This window comes from Terrapene carolina, unplaced genomic scaffold, assembly GCF_002925995.2.
Source record: "Terrapene carolina triunguis isolate 2854851 unplaced genomic scaffold, T_m_triunguis-2.0 Scaffold62, whole genome shotgun sequence".
Lineage (NCBI taxonomy): Eukaryota > Metazoa > Chordata > Testudines > Emydidae > Terrapene > Terrapene triunguis.
In genome coordinates, this window is record NW_020664413.1 from 14929307 (window position 1) to 14942732 (window position 13426).

At 42.4% G+C, this 13426-nt stretch overlaps 1 protein-coding gene across 4 annotated transcripts in view; it reads left to right on the forward strand.

Annotated features, from left to right (window-relative positions):
• Positions 1–7423: 7423 nt before the first annotated feature.
• The window catches only part of SLC35F5 (solute carrier family 35 member F5), a 49795-nt gene continuing 43792 nt past the window's right edge, over positions 7424–13426 (forward strand). For 2 of the 4 annotated variants that reach the window (XM_024218857.3, XM_024218859.3), the window contains exons 1-3: positions 7424–7582; positions 9001–9069; positions 11013–11085. The gene's annotated coding sequence lies outside the window, so the exon portion shown is untranslated. The remainder of the gene's footprint in view (positions 7583–9000; positions 9070–11012; positions 11086–13426) is intronic. The other 2 variants (XM_024218860.3, XM_024218858.3) reach the window with 2 other exon arrangements.

The following is a 13426-nucleotide window of genomic DNA, read 5'->3' on the forward strand; positions in this document are numbered from 1 at the left end:
TTAAAACTACAATACCCACCTGCTGAAGTGAAAAAACAGATTGACAGAGCCAGACAAGTACCCAGAAGTCACCTCCTACAAGACAGGGCCAACAAAGAAAATAACAGAACACCACTAGCTGTCACCTTCAGCCCCCAACTAAAACCTCTCCAGCGCATCATTAGAGATCTACAACCTATCCTGAAAGATGATCCTTTACTCTCACAGATCTTGGGAGACAGACCTGTCCTTGCTTACAGACAACCCCCCAACTTAAAGCAAATACTCACCAGCAACCACACATCACTGAACAAAAACACTGACCCAGGAACCTATCCTTGTAACAAAGCCCGATGCCAACTCTGTCCACATATCTATTCAAGTGACATCATCATAGGACCTAATCACATCAGCCATACCATCAGGGGCTCGTTCACCTGCACATCTACCAATGTGATATATGCCATCATGTGCCAGCAATGCCCCTCTGCCATGTACATTGGCCAAACCGGACAGTCTCTACGCAAAAGAATTAATGGACACAAATCTGACATCAGGAATCATAATACTCAAAAACCAGTGGGAGAACACTTTAACCTGTCTGGCCATTCTATGACAGACCTGCGGGTGGCTATCTTAAAACAGAAAAACTTCAAAAACAGATTCCAACGAGAGACTGCTGAGCTGGAATTGATATGCAAACTAGACACAATCAACTCAGGGCTAAATAGGGATTGGGAATGGCTGAGCCATTACAAACATTGAATCTATCTCCCCTTGTAAGTATTCTCACACTTGCTTCTTATCAAACTGTCTGTACTTGGTTACCTTGATTATCACTTCAAAAGTTTTTTTTCTCTTACTTAATTGGCCTCTCAGAGTTGGTAAGACAACTCCCACCTGTTCATGCTCTCTGTATGTGTGTATATATATCTCCTCGATATGTTTCACTCAATATGCATCCGAAGAAGTGGGTTGTAGCCCACGAAAGCTTATGCTCTAATAAATTTGTTAGTCTCTAAGGTGCCACAAGTACTCCTGTTCTTTTTGTGAAAGCTACTACAGTGCAGCTATTTGGTCCCCTACTCTTTTTCCTTAGAGTGTATGCAGCTTGATTGTGATATAGTTGGAATATTCATCTATTGTTTTAATATATATTATCAGTAATAAATTTCAAATGATCTATAGTATGAAATAGTAAAGATGACATTAGGCATCACTATCAACAGACAGTATGTCTAGTGATTAGATCAGGGACTATGAATCTTAACTCCTAGGCTCTATTCCTGGCTATGCTACTTATTGACCTTAGGTGAGTCACACATGCTTCCTGAACCTGAGTTTTTCCTTCTGTGAAAAAATGTAGTAAGGATCTATGCAAAACTGGGAAAAATGCTTTATTAAAGTAGATGCACATTTTTTGTCAGATCATTTTACATTGTTTTCACGTTCTCACAGTTTCTCAAAAAGCACCTTTTCAGGAGTCCAAATTTTTTCCAGATTGCCTTGGGAAATTCACTTCTAACTCACAGTGTGCATTCAAAATTTTGAGCAGTCAAAATTTCATGTGAAAGTACCATCCCAGTCATTTTTTGTAATTTTGTCTTGAAAGAAGAACACAGTGGAGGATGGAGCAGCACACAAATCATTCAGCCACACATTTTAACTACTTAGATTATAATTACTGTGGATGTAACTGAGAACATAATTTGTTGCATTCATTTGTATTATTCAGATTGTAATCAGATCAGGGACTGTCTCTTACTATGTGTCTATATAGCACCTACTACAATTGGGCTCTATCTTGTTTGGCACCTGTTGGTGCTACTCTAATACAAATTAATAATAATAAGTACAGAAGTTTTACCTAAGTAGGAAGTAAAGGATCAGGTGAATAAAATGACAGTTTGACTGATATTGAAACTTTCTTAAAATGTCATTTCTTTTTCTTTTTTCTTTCTACAAAGCGGTTTTATTTTGTATATAGGAAATAATTCAAGGTGCACAATAACATTAATCCAGGAGGCTATTTTGATCAAATGGTTACTTTACAGCTTTTAATTTAAAATGTATATAATTGTAATCATTAAACTGTAGGAAAGACAGAATAGATTACTGTTTCAATAGCTTGTGAAGTGTGGATGATCCTGACGTCCACTTTTACCACCATGCAATATGCATGAAATATTAATTAGGCTTTTGAAAAATTGTCAGTAGCAATTCCTCCCACCCATGTGCAAAATTTGAAATGATTTCCTAGAAGATTTTACAATTGCCTTTGCCTTCCCACTCAATTTGCTATAGTTGAATTTCTTAATAAATTACATTTATATGTTACTGTTTTTTTAATCATGTACAAGATGTTAATTTTCATTAGTCACTTTCCAATTCAACTGTGTGAGGTTATTATCACAGTGTTCATGCTATGAGCCCAGTTCCTTTCTACAGTACACCAGTATTAATCTGGAGTGACTAGAATGAGTTATCTATTGAGAGAAGAATCTGGCTCTATATCTAACTCTATGCAGGTGTACTTTTTAAAAAAGGACAGACACTTTGTATTTTTAATAGTTTTTGATGTTTCCTTTGTGTTTTGTCTAGAAGGTGTGTTGGCTACTGGACAACCTATATATTTGAAAGCTAAACTTTAGGTATCAGGCACACTGGCATTTGTACTGATAATTAAACAGATGAGTCTTGTAATATTTTGAGGGGGGAGTTGTTTCTTTGGTTTTTACGTGCCATTACTTTAAATGTGTGGTGACTTGCAGCTCCTGTGAGATTTTGCATCATAGCCTATAGGAGTGTAAATAAGATAACCATAATTGCAAAGAAAATATTCATACACACACACTTCTGAAAGGATTATGAAAAGGGCCTATGTACTGGTTCCCATCTCTTTTTCTCTCTTCCATCAAAGTTACTTGGTTCATTTATTTGCTCAAAGGTGGTCAAAGCAGACTAAAGAGCCAGACAGAGCTTCTACTGGGAGCCAGAGGTAGTGAGTGCTGCTCCATGGGAGTTCATAACACAACAGTGCCAACAGTGCTACGATAGCACAGGCAGCTAACCAAATATCTCAGAGTTCAAGTGAAACCAGGACAAAAACCTGGGTTCACTAGAACTGGTAGGAATTAAAACACTTTCCCTCCAAAGCAGGACTCCTGATAGATTCAGGGTATATGGTGTCATCCTAATTACATTTCACAAATACAGAGGGCAGATTCTCTGGTCCACTAAAGCCCCCTTTTGCCATATAAACATTGTAAACCAGCAGTACAATGAATGGATAGCCAATGGAGAATTCTCCCAGCACAGGGGAATTTTTAGATTCATAGATTCCAAGGCCAGAAGGGATCATTGTGATCATCTAGTTTGACCTCCTATGTAACATAGGCCATAGAACTACCCCAAAATAATTCCTAGACCAAATTTTTAAAAAACATACCCAATCTTGATTTTAAAATGGTCAGTGATGAAGAATCCACCTCAACCCTTGGTAAATTGTTCCAGTTCATTACTGGTTAATTACTCTTACTCTTAAAAATGTACACCTTACTTCCTGTCTGAATTTGTCTAGCTTCTACCATCTGCCATTGGATTGTGTTATACCTTTCTCTGCTTGATTAAAGAACCATTATTCAATATTTGTTCCCATGTAGGTACCTACAGTCTATAATCAAGTCACCCCTTAACCTTCTCTTTATTAAGCTAAATAGACTGAACTCGAGTGTATGGATGTAAAGCATGTTTTCTAATCTCCAATTTATCAACATCCTTCTTGAATTGTGGACACCAGAACTAGACACAGTATTCTAGCAGCAGCTGCACTAGTGCCAAATACAGACGTAAAATAACCTCTCTACTCCTATTTATATGTCTGAGGATTGCATTAGCTCTTTTGGCCACAGCATCACACTAGGAGCAATGGGAACTTTGCCAGCAGAAGCAACTCTATTGCCATCCCCCTAGCTGGCTTAAAGATTGTGTCAGAGGGAAAGCGTTGACAAGACTGGTACTAGGGAATGAGGCATGGTGGATTAGAACTCCACTATACCTAATCCAGCATGTCAGGGCTGATTCTGTGAAGTCCACTTATGCCAGGCAGCTCTGAATCAGGGAACTACAACTGTTCCTCTGTGGCCCTCCCATTCAATTCTGTCTGGAGTTTGGAGAGGAGAGAAGAGGCTACATCCTCTAGTGTCTGAACTCTTGGAACTATTCTTCTGATGGATAAAACTGCTGTTTGCTACTGTCTACCTCCCATTCTTTCAGGATCGTCTAGAATTTAGGCTCATTCTCATTGCTAACATTTTATTATAGTACTGAAACAGGGCGTAGAACTCCTTGTTGACATGACAGCTTTCAGAGAAGATATTAAGGCATTGTTCCTTTTGCCTATCTTAGTTGGTATCCAAGTAGAAATCATGGATCATATGAAACTTGAGTAGGAGATAAGACTAACGTCCTGGCCAACTTTCCATCTCACAATAAGAAAGGTTCTAATGTTCCTTGCTTGCATGAGCTATTGCTGAGTACATGAAGACTGCTCCACTTAGCTGTTGCAGTTCTAGTATTTAAAGCATTGAAATATCTTGATTACAAAAAGTGCTATATCAGTGTGTCAGAAAAACAGAATTCAGTTTTAAATCTCTCTTTATTACATTATGCTATTGTTTCTGCTCTCCCTACATCTCTGACTTGTTAATACTCTATTTGCTTCCTTGTACTTAGAAGTCCTCTGACCAAGCATTGTTCACCATTCGCTAATTTAACTGGAACATTTTTTATTAGGGGATTCTCTTTCGATGTGCTAATGGCCCAGGTCTGCAAACTCTTAATACCAATTAGGTCTTAAGTACATTGAAATCATCAGGACCACTCAGTCTCAAACACTATCCCTGATAAGTATTTTCAGCAAGTTTGTAAAGCACATTATTTTATGGTATCAGGAATACTGACTCAGTAAATGTTTTAAAGGCAAAACTTTTATTTATTTAAATTTATAAAGCACCTATTTTATAAATCTAATAAAGTTATATTGCTGAACCTCTGTTTTCAGCTAAGATTGTAAAGTCTTCCATTTCTTTTAGCATAAATCATAGACTGTAAGCTTTTCAGGGTAAGGACTGAGTTTGTGTTTGTACAGCATCTAGAATAATGGGACTACAGCAACAAAATAAATAATAATAATAATAATGGAATGTAGAGATTGAAAAAAAATTATTAGGTCATCTAGTCTATCTCCCACATATGGGAAGGAAGTGTATAAAAGCATATGAACTGAAGTTGTACTGTATCTCAATTTTATTTTTATTAGACTTTGGGTTATACTTTAATTATTTTTACATTTATGTATTATTTGTTAAGCTACTCCACTACAAAAGCAATGAACAATGCCAATTGGATTATGAAACTACAAAATACACAAAGAAATGGGCAAGTTTTAAACAATAAAATACAGTTCTTCCATATATCAGGCTATAAATGAAATCTCTGACATCAAATTGCAAAATATCAGTATAGTTGTTTGTAGTGTATCAGTTTGACCCTGTTATAGCTAGTCTTTGTAACATACACTACCCTTCGCAACAAACTTTCGGTCTACAGTGGACATATTTTCTTAAAATTTCCCACCATTGTCACCATATGTTCAACTTTCCTGGAGTTAGCAACAGTGGGAGAACTAGCTTTTATTGCAGAGCAGCACACAATAGCAGCTCAGACCATTTCTGAGCTGACAGATGACATGGTGACTTTAATGCAGGTGATCAGACATGCCATTGCTAGCATCAGTGCAACTCCACCAACGATGGTAACAACGGTGAAGAACTATCAGGAAAAAGCCTACTGCAGATGACCAAAATATCTCTCGGTGTAGTCATCTTCACAAGAAAAAAGTAATGGCATGATCACACAGCAAGGTAAACTGTAAATGCTATGTTTTAGAGGGGTAGCCGTGTTAGTCTGTATCAGCAAAAACAACGAAGAGTCCTTGTGGCACCTTAGAGACTAACAAATTTATTTGGGCATAAGCTCTGAAGTGGGTTTTAGCTAGGGTTACCATATTTAAACATTAAAAAAAGAGGACACTCCCCGGGGCCTTGGCCCCGCCCCTTCCCCAAAGTCCCCGCCCCAACTCCGCCCCCTCCCCTGAGCGCCCCGCATTCCCCCTCCTCTCTCCCAGCCACGCGAAACAGCTGCCCGAGCACTACCGGCTTCACGGTTTGCCAGGCAGCCCCCAGACCTCCAGACCCTGCGCCCTCGGCTGGGCGTTTCCCCTTCCGGGCTCCGGCTGCGCTGGGGAAGTGCCCGGCCGGGGGCACAGGGTCTGGAGGCTGCCCAGCAAACCGTGAAGCCAGTAGCGCTCAGGCAGCTCGGCTCTTCAGCTACACAAAGCTGAGGTGTCGGGGGGAGCAGCAGCAGCCGCCGCCGCGGGGGAATCCGCCTGCAGCTCGCAGCCTGCCGGAGCCGTTCTAAGGTAAGCAGGGGACTGGGGCAGGGATGCCGGCAAAACAAAGCTGGGAGTATTTTCCCGGACATGTTCGGCTTTTTGGCAATTCCCCCCCGACAGGGATTTGAGGACCAAAAAGCCGGACATGTCCGGGAAAATCCAGATGTATGGTAACCCTATTTTAGCCCACGAAAGCTTATGCCCAAATAAATGTGTTAGTCTTGAAGATACCACAAGGACTCCTCGTTGTTTTTGTAAATAATATGTGCCAAACAAGCAGCTGAATGAAAAAGGATTGGATTTAGTTGGCAAAAAATTAAACAATTGTTAACATTAAAAAATGATGATTAAAGTCTTTTTTTTCAAAGGGATTTTTCTTTCAGGTCTCAGGGGCTGTCCATAAATGACAGAACTTTTTATGGGGAGCAGGAGATTTTCAAGACTCGCGCCGACTTTTGCAATAGCGCCTAACATTGAAACCAGCACACAAAACTGGAGGACTCCCGGCCCAATGCCTTATATACTTTACCGCCAACTACGCGCAAATCTCGGCGGTGCTCTCCATGGGGCAGGGCCTCCGTCCCCACCAAGTCACTCGCACCCCTCCCACACCCTTCTCCGCCCCCTTTTCCCCCTCCCACACCCTTCTCCGCCCCCTTTTCCCGTCCCACACCCTTCTCCGCCCCCTCTTTTCCCTCCCACTCCTCCTCCCCCCACACCCCCTGCTCCCGCCTAACCACACCCCTCTGCGCGGCCCCCTCCGGCGGGCCGCTCCCTCTCTCGGAGCGCCCCTGGCGCATTCCCCTTCCCAGCTCCCTCCCCCTCACACCCTTCAATCGCCAGCCGCGCCCCTTCCGCCTTCTCCTCCCCCCACTTCCGCTTCCGCCCCCACCGGTCACCAGCCCCTGCTCTCGCCGCTGCCGCGTCTGCGTCTCTGGGAGCGGCAGCAGGACGGCGAGTGGCTCTCCGAGCAGATCGATGGAGGCCCGGCGCGGCTGGCCGGTGGGGGGCGCTGGCTCTCGCTCGCTGGCTCGGGGATGGATTTTCCGCGGCCTAGCCTGGACTCCGGACCAGCCACCATCTTAGAGGAGAGGAGTGGGCTGTGCAGCGGGACGGAGGGGCTTTGGGGTCGGGCTCTGCCGCAGCCAGGTACCGGCGAGACCGACCAAGGGCTTCCGGCCCTGAACCCAACGGGGAACCGATGCCCCGTCTCCGGGGCGCCCCAACTAAACCCTGGTCTGGAGTGTCAGTGGGGAAGGGACCAGCCTTGCCCCCCCGTCCATGAGTGAGTGGGGGCGGTGCCCAGCATGCCCCGTGGTTGTGTGGAGAGTTCGCCGCCTTCCCCTGACCGGCCTCCCTTTCCGGGGGGAGACTCGCCGCCGCCTGCCCCCACTGTCACCTGCGTGGGAGGGGGGAACCCCTTCCTTCTGCCCCGGGATCCACTGGGTGGGAGCTTAGCTTCCTCTGCACATCCATTTTCGCGGGGGGGCTGTCTCCTCTCCCTCATCACCAGGGTGGGGTGGGAAATGGGGGCCCGTCTCTTTCTATTTCGGGGGGGGGGGGGCGCGAGGGAAGGGGGGCCATCTCCCCCCCCCCCACCCCCAGAGCAGCGGGGCGTGTGTTGGGGGGATGGGGGCCTGTCTCTTCCTTTGCCTCCCGACTGTGGGGTGGGGGTTTGTGTGTGTGGGGTGGGGGGAAAGGGTCTCCTGCTTGTTTCCCCCCATCTCTAGAGTGAGTGGGTGGAGAGGGAAGGGAACAGAACCCAACCCCTACTCTCGAAGCCTTTCTCTAGAAATGCAGCATTGTGCCTGTTCCCGAATGTACTGTAAGGCTTCCCCAGTTATGAGGGTGAGGAGTACTTCTGGAGAGTGTGCTGGACTTGATCTCACCATTGCTCTGTAGTTATCTCCCCCACTTCAAGCTGATTTCTTTTGATCTCTTATTAAGCAGGATTGGACAGGTGATATCCAAGAAATGATTACATACTTCTGATAATTCAGTAGTTGATGTTCTTCCTTATGTGTGTGTATTAAATACATGATCCAGCATGTTATTAGGGGACACCATTGCTCAGATGAGAGGTAAAAGTGAGGTCCTGAGCAGTTATTAAAGATTCCCTAGTACTTTTCACAAGTATGGGTGAGAGCGCCTGATGTTTGGGCCAAATTCCATTTGGGTAATTTATGTTCTTCCTAACTAAAATTCCTCTGTATTAATTTTATATTGTACATATCCTATCCAAAATTGTTGTGTAATGTTACCAGTTGTCTATTTTGCCGCAAAGGTGTCTGCCCTTCAGTGGTGGGTGAAGTTAAATGTGTGTGAGGTTTGTCAGTTAAAGACAGTAAAATTGTAGGATTCTTCCAGATGGAAGATGCTACCTAGACACAAGTTTTCTGTGTGATCTCTTCCTAATGCTTAAACTTGTGGAGTTCATGGTAATTGTCAGTTAATGGTGTGTAACTATGTAATATACCATTTCTGTTCACACTTGCAAATTACAGTATAGCTGAAAATTTATGTTTCTGACACTTGTATGAGAATTTAGTATTCCTCTTATTCTTTAGATACTGGGAACCAGTTCTACTATTATTTATATACAGAACATTTTGATGTCATGGAGGTACTGTTTTCAAGTGAGTATGACCTGTTGGTGGACTCCAGGTGTTTCATGAGATAAAACAATTGAGTTTATTTTAACTAATTCAAAACAAAGTGTTTCCTGTGCGTATTTTGGTCTTCTGTTTTTTTAATTGATTTTTATTTGGGCAGGTGTGGTAGACTAGTGGCAATACTCAGCACCAGCATGTGAGACTTGGGTTCGGTTACCTGTGCTTTGCTTCATGATATGGGGATTTTTGCAGAGGAGTCTACTCTTTTTATGGAGTTTTCTTTGAGTAAGGACTGTGGGATTAGGCCTTTAGTGATTGCAGTATCTCTCAGAAACTGTCCAACCTATCTGATTTAAAGATTGCCATTGTCTTGCTTTGAAGGAAGTCCTCCCCACCCGCTATTCCTCTGTAGTATGGTGATCGACTGTTATGGAAGTAAATTTTTAGAGTAATAGAAACAAAGAAAGAACAACAAAGAGAGCCTGTATGTTTTTAAAATTATTTGCACAAAATGCACCAGTTTGTTTTGCTTTTGACTTTGTGCCATTGAGTTAGTCAATACAAAGACTGACCATTTCTATATAACCTCCCTGAGGTTGGTACCCTCATATTTTCTTATACGTCTGTCCTGGCTGTCTAATAGGTATTTCTAGAATTGGAAGGATGGCAGTAAAATGATTAGTCAGTCCACTTCTATTCACTGTCCGATTGTAGCTAAAACATAATTTCTGTGTCTTCATCCTACCATATGACCCACATACTTCACAGTTGTGAGTGAAATAAGAATCCACTGAAGCCAATATATTTCAAGTCTCTTTTGGCACTTGCCCTTATAAGAACAGGCAGTGTTCAATTAGTAGGTACATTTTTTTGTTGTTTTCATGTTGGCCCACATTGTGGTGTTGGTGCAAAACTGTGAAGACTGAAAAAAATTCAATCTGTTGTGATTGAGCTGCTAGACTAGCTTTTACATAGAATGCCTGTAGTATATACACTGTTTTACCAATTTTTGTGTTCATAAAGAGGCTTCTCTTATGATCAGCAAGCTATTTGATTACTTCATATTCTCACAGATCTCATATTGTTCTGTCTTCACTATTAAATTTAGAATGGTGATAATCTGTAGAGAAACATGGTGCTAATGCGGCTTTGCTGTCAGATGATGGGACTTCTTGCAAATGAAATGACACTTGCAGGATTACACATACTTACTACCCTTCTAAATACACTTTTGGCATATGTATCTTAGTAAAAACGGTGTTCTATCTTTTGTGAATTAGCAGAAGGCCATTCCAGCCCAATGATCCAAATGTATGTAGCCAAGTGAAAATACATTTGAGACAATTTTAAATGTCCAGGGGATGGGGTAGTATCTTTTATTGGACCAACTTCTGCTTGAAAGTTTGTCTCTCTCACCAACAGAAGATGGTCCAATACAAGATACTTCACCCACCTTCTCTCTCTAAGGGCTTGGCTACACTGGCGCTTTACAGCACTGCAACTTTCTCGCTCAGGGTGTGAAAAAACACTCCCCTGAGCGCAGCAAGTTACAGCGCTGTAAAGCACCAGGGTAAACAGTGCCCCAGCACTGCAAGCTAATCCCCTCGTGGAGGTGGAGTACCTGCAGCTCTGGGAGAGCTCTCCCAGCGCTGGCGCACGACCACACTCGCACTTCAAAGCGCTGCCGCGGGAGCAGTCCCATGGCAGCGCTTTGAAGTTTCGAGTGTAGCCACGGCCTAATATCCTGGGGCTGATGTGGCTATAACAATACTGCATACAATAAGGGCATTTATGTCTGGGAATATCAACTGTTTATGTGGAGTATCTCTACCGAAAATTAAGTGATCTAGAATATAGAATAGTTGTGTGGGGGGGGGGGAAGGCACCATTGAGTTGGGATTTTCACTCTTCACAAGGTATTGGAAAGGGGTGTTTTTAAGTTTTCATTCCTTTTTGGCTCTCTGCAGAAGGTCTGCACGTAACTGGCTGAAAAAAATGGCTCCACAAGATGACAATCTCAGCCCTAATATGGTCTAAATGGTAAGGAAAACTATTTTGTGTCTAGGCTACTATCAGCCTCTGTTGAAAAGTGTTTATTAACAAAGGTGGTTCTGAAGCATATTTAACTCTTACCGTAAAGATGACATATAAAGGAATTCTGATTTTTGTTGTTGCTGTTGCAGAGAAAGGTATAAATGATCCAATGTCTGGAAGTTGAAGCTAGACAAATTCAGACTGGAAATAAGGCGTACATTTTTAACAGTGAGAATAATTGAACTACTTACCAAGAGTCATGGTGGATTCTCTGTCACTGGAAATTTTAAAATTGAGATTGGATGTTTTTCCAAAAGATATGCTCCAGGAATTATTTTAGGAAAGCTCAGTGGCCTGTGTTATACACAGATGTTAAACATAGATGATCACAGTGGCCCCTTCTGGCCTTGGAATCTATAAATATGTCTTAGACAAGGAGTATGTTTTGCCCCAAATAACTAAGACAAGAGGGACATTCAGCACAATTTTGAAGTATATCTTTTGTTTAATTGCTTTCAGGTTTAAAAAAACAAACAAACACTAACAAAAACATATGATCTGTTGCATGCTGCCACCTCCATCTCACAACATGCATACACCACAGGAGCCTGCACATAGTAGGGCAGGAGTTTCAGACACATTCTGTGACAGGGCTGCACTACATATTTAATCTTTGTTCTTGGCCCTGATGTCAAAAGGTAGGATGCTAAATTGTCCTCAATCCCCAGTGGATTTCTCACTGATGATAATAGGCACTGAATGGAGTTGTAAGTGCTCAGAACCTTGTAGGAATCCAGCCCAAAGGCAGGTTTGCACAGTGATAGAGGATGGAATATGGTCCTTATGCAGTAACTAAATTGTTAGCCCAAATTCTGCACTGTATTACATGGGGTACAACTCCTATGCACTTAAATGAGAGCTAAAGCTGTATAACTGTGAACAGAATCTACTCTTAGAAATGTAAAAAGCAACAGAGGGTCCTGTGGCACCTTTAAGACTAACAGAAGTATTGGGAGCATAAGCTTTCGTGGGTAAGAACCTCACTTCTTCAGATGCAAGTAATGGAAATTTCCAGAGGCAGGTATAAATCAGTATGGCGATAACGAGGTTAGTTCAATCAGGAAGGGTGAGGTGCTCTGTTATCAGTTGAGGTGTGAACACCAAGGGAGGAGAAACTGCTTCTGTAGTTGGATAGCCATTCACAGTCTTTGTTTAATCCTGATCTGATGGTGTCAAATTTGCAAATGAACTGGAGCTCAGCAGTTTCTCTTTGGAGTCTGGTCCTGAAGTTTTTTTGCTCTTAGAAATGTAAATGTTGCATTCAAGTTCAGTGGGTTGTGGATGGAAATGATGGAGGGCAGTTTTGGGACCAGTGTCTGTTCTCCCCCTCTATTTGGTCACTGGTGTGGTCAGTTACAATTACTGCTATTGTGTGCGTAAATCAGATAAGCATAAAACTGCACCTAAATTATTTAGCTTTAAAGTAGTAGAGTTATCATCCTAGCTGTATAAATGAGGCAGTTCGCACCTCTCAAATTTATTTAAGGGGTCCATCTACAGTGCAGCTCAGAGGTGAATTCTCATCTTGGGTAGACGTACATGCACTAGCGTTGCAGCGATGGCATGGGTGGTGACTCGGGATAGCTGCTTGGTTGGCTAGCTAGAACTACCACCTCTGCCATTATGGCCTCACTGCTATTTTTAGCATGCCAGCTCAAGCAGAGCTGGGGCGTTTACATCTGCCTGAACTGGGAATTATACCTCCCAGCTGCAGTGTAGACATAAGACTTAGACAGTATGTCAAGTCATGTTCTGCAAAGTCTGACTTTGTTACGCGTCTGAAAAAATACTTAAGGTGGGCAAGATGTTTGATACCACTAGCATAGGTTAAGGTAGTTCCTGTGTATGTGTATAATTTTTTTTAACCTTTTAAAAAGATTTTGCTTTCTGAAGTGCTAACCCCTGTCTGCAACAGGGTTGCATATTAAATGTAAAGTGACCAGTGGGTATAGTGTCCATGCTAGGTCACTGTGGGTAGCAGCCTACAGTGGATCTGGACTCTCTGACCTCCAGAATGGATAAACAAATGATAAGCTTTTCATCTTCAAAGTATGCTGAAAGTGCCTCTAGTCTGGCTTATTAGAGTCATTCAGCATATGTTCCATGTCTTATTTCTGGGGGAATTCTGTGCCAAAAAATTAAAAATTCTGTGCACAATATTTTAAAATTCTGCATATTTTATTTATCAAAATTACACAATATAATCACAACAGTTTCAATTATTTTGGTATTTTCTTTCAAAATACCTGTCAGCAAGTGTATCTGTAACAATACACACAACAACAAA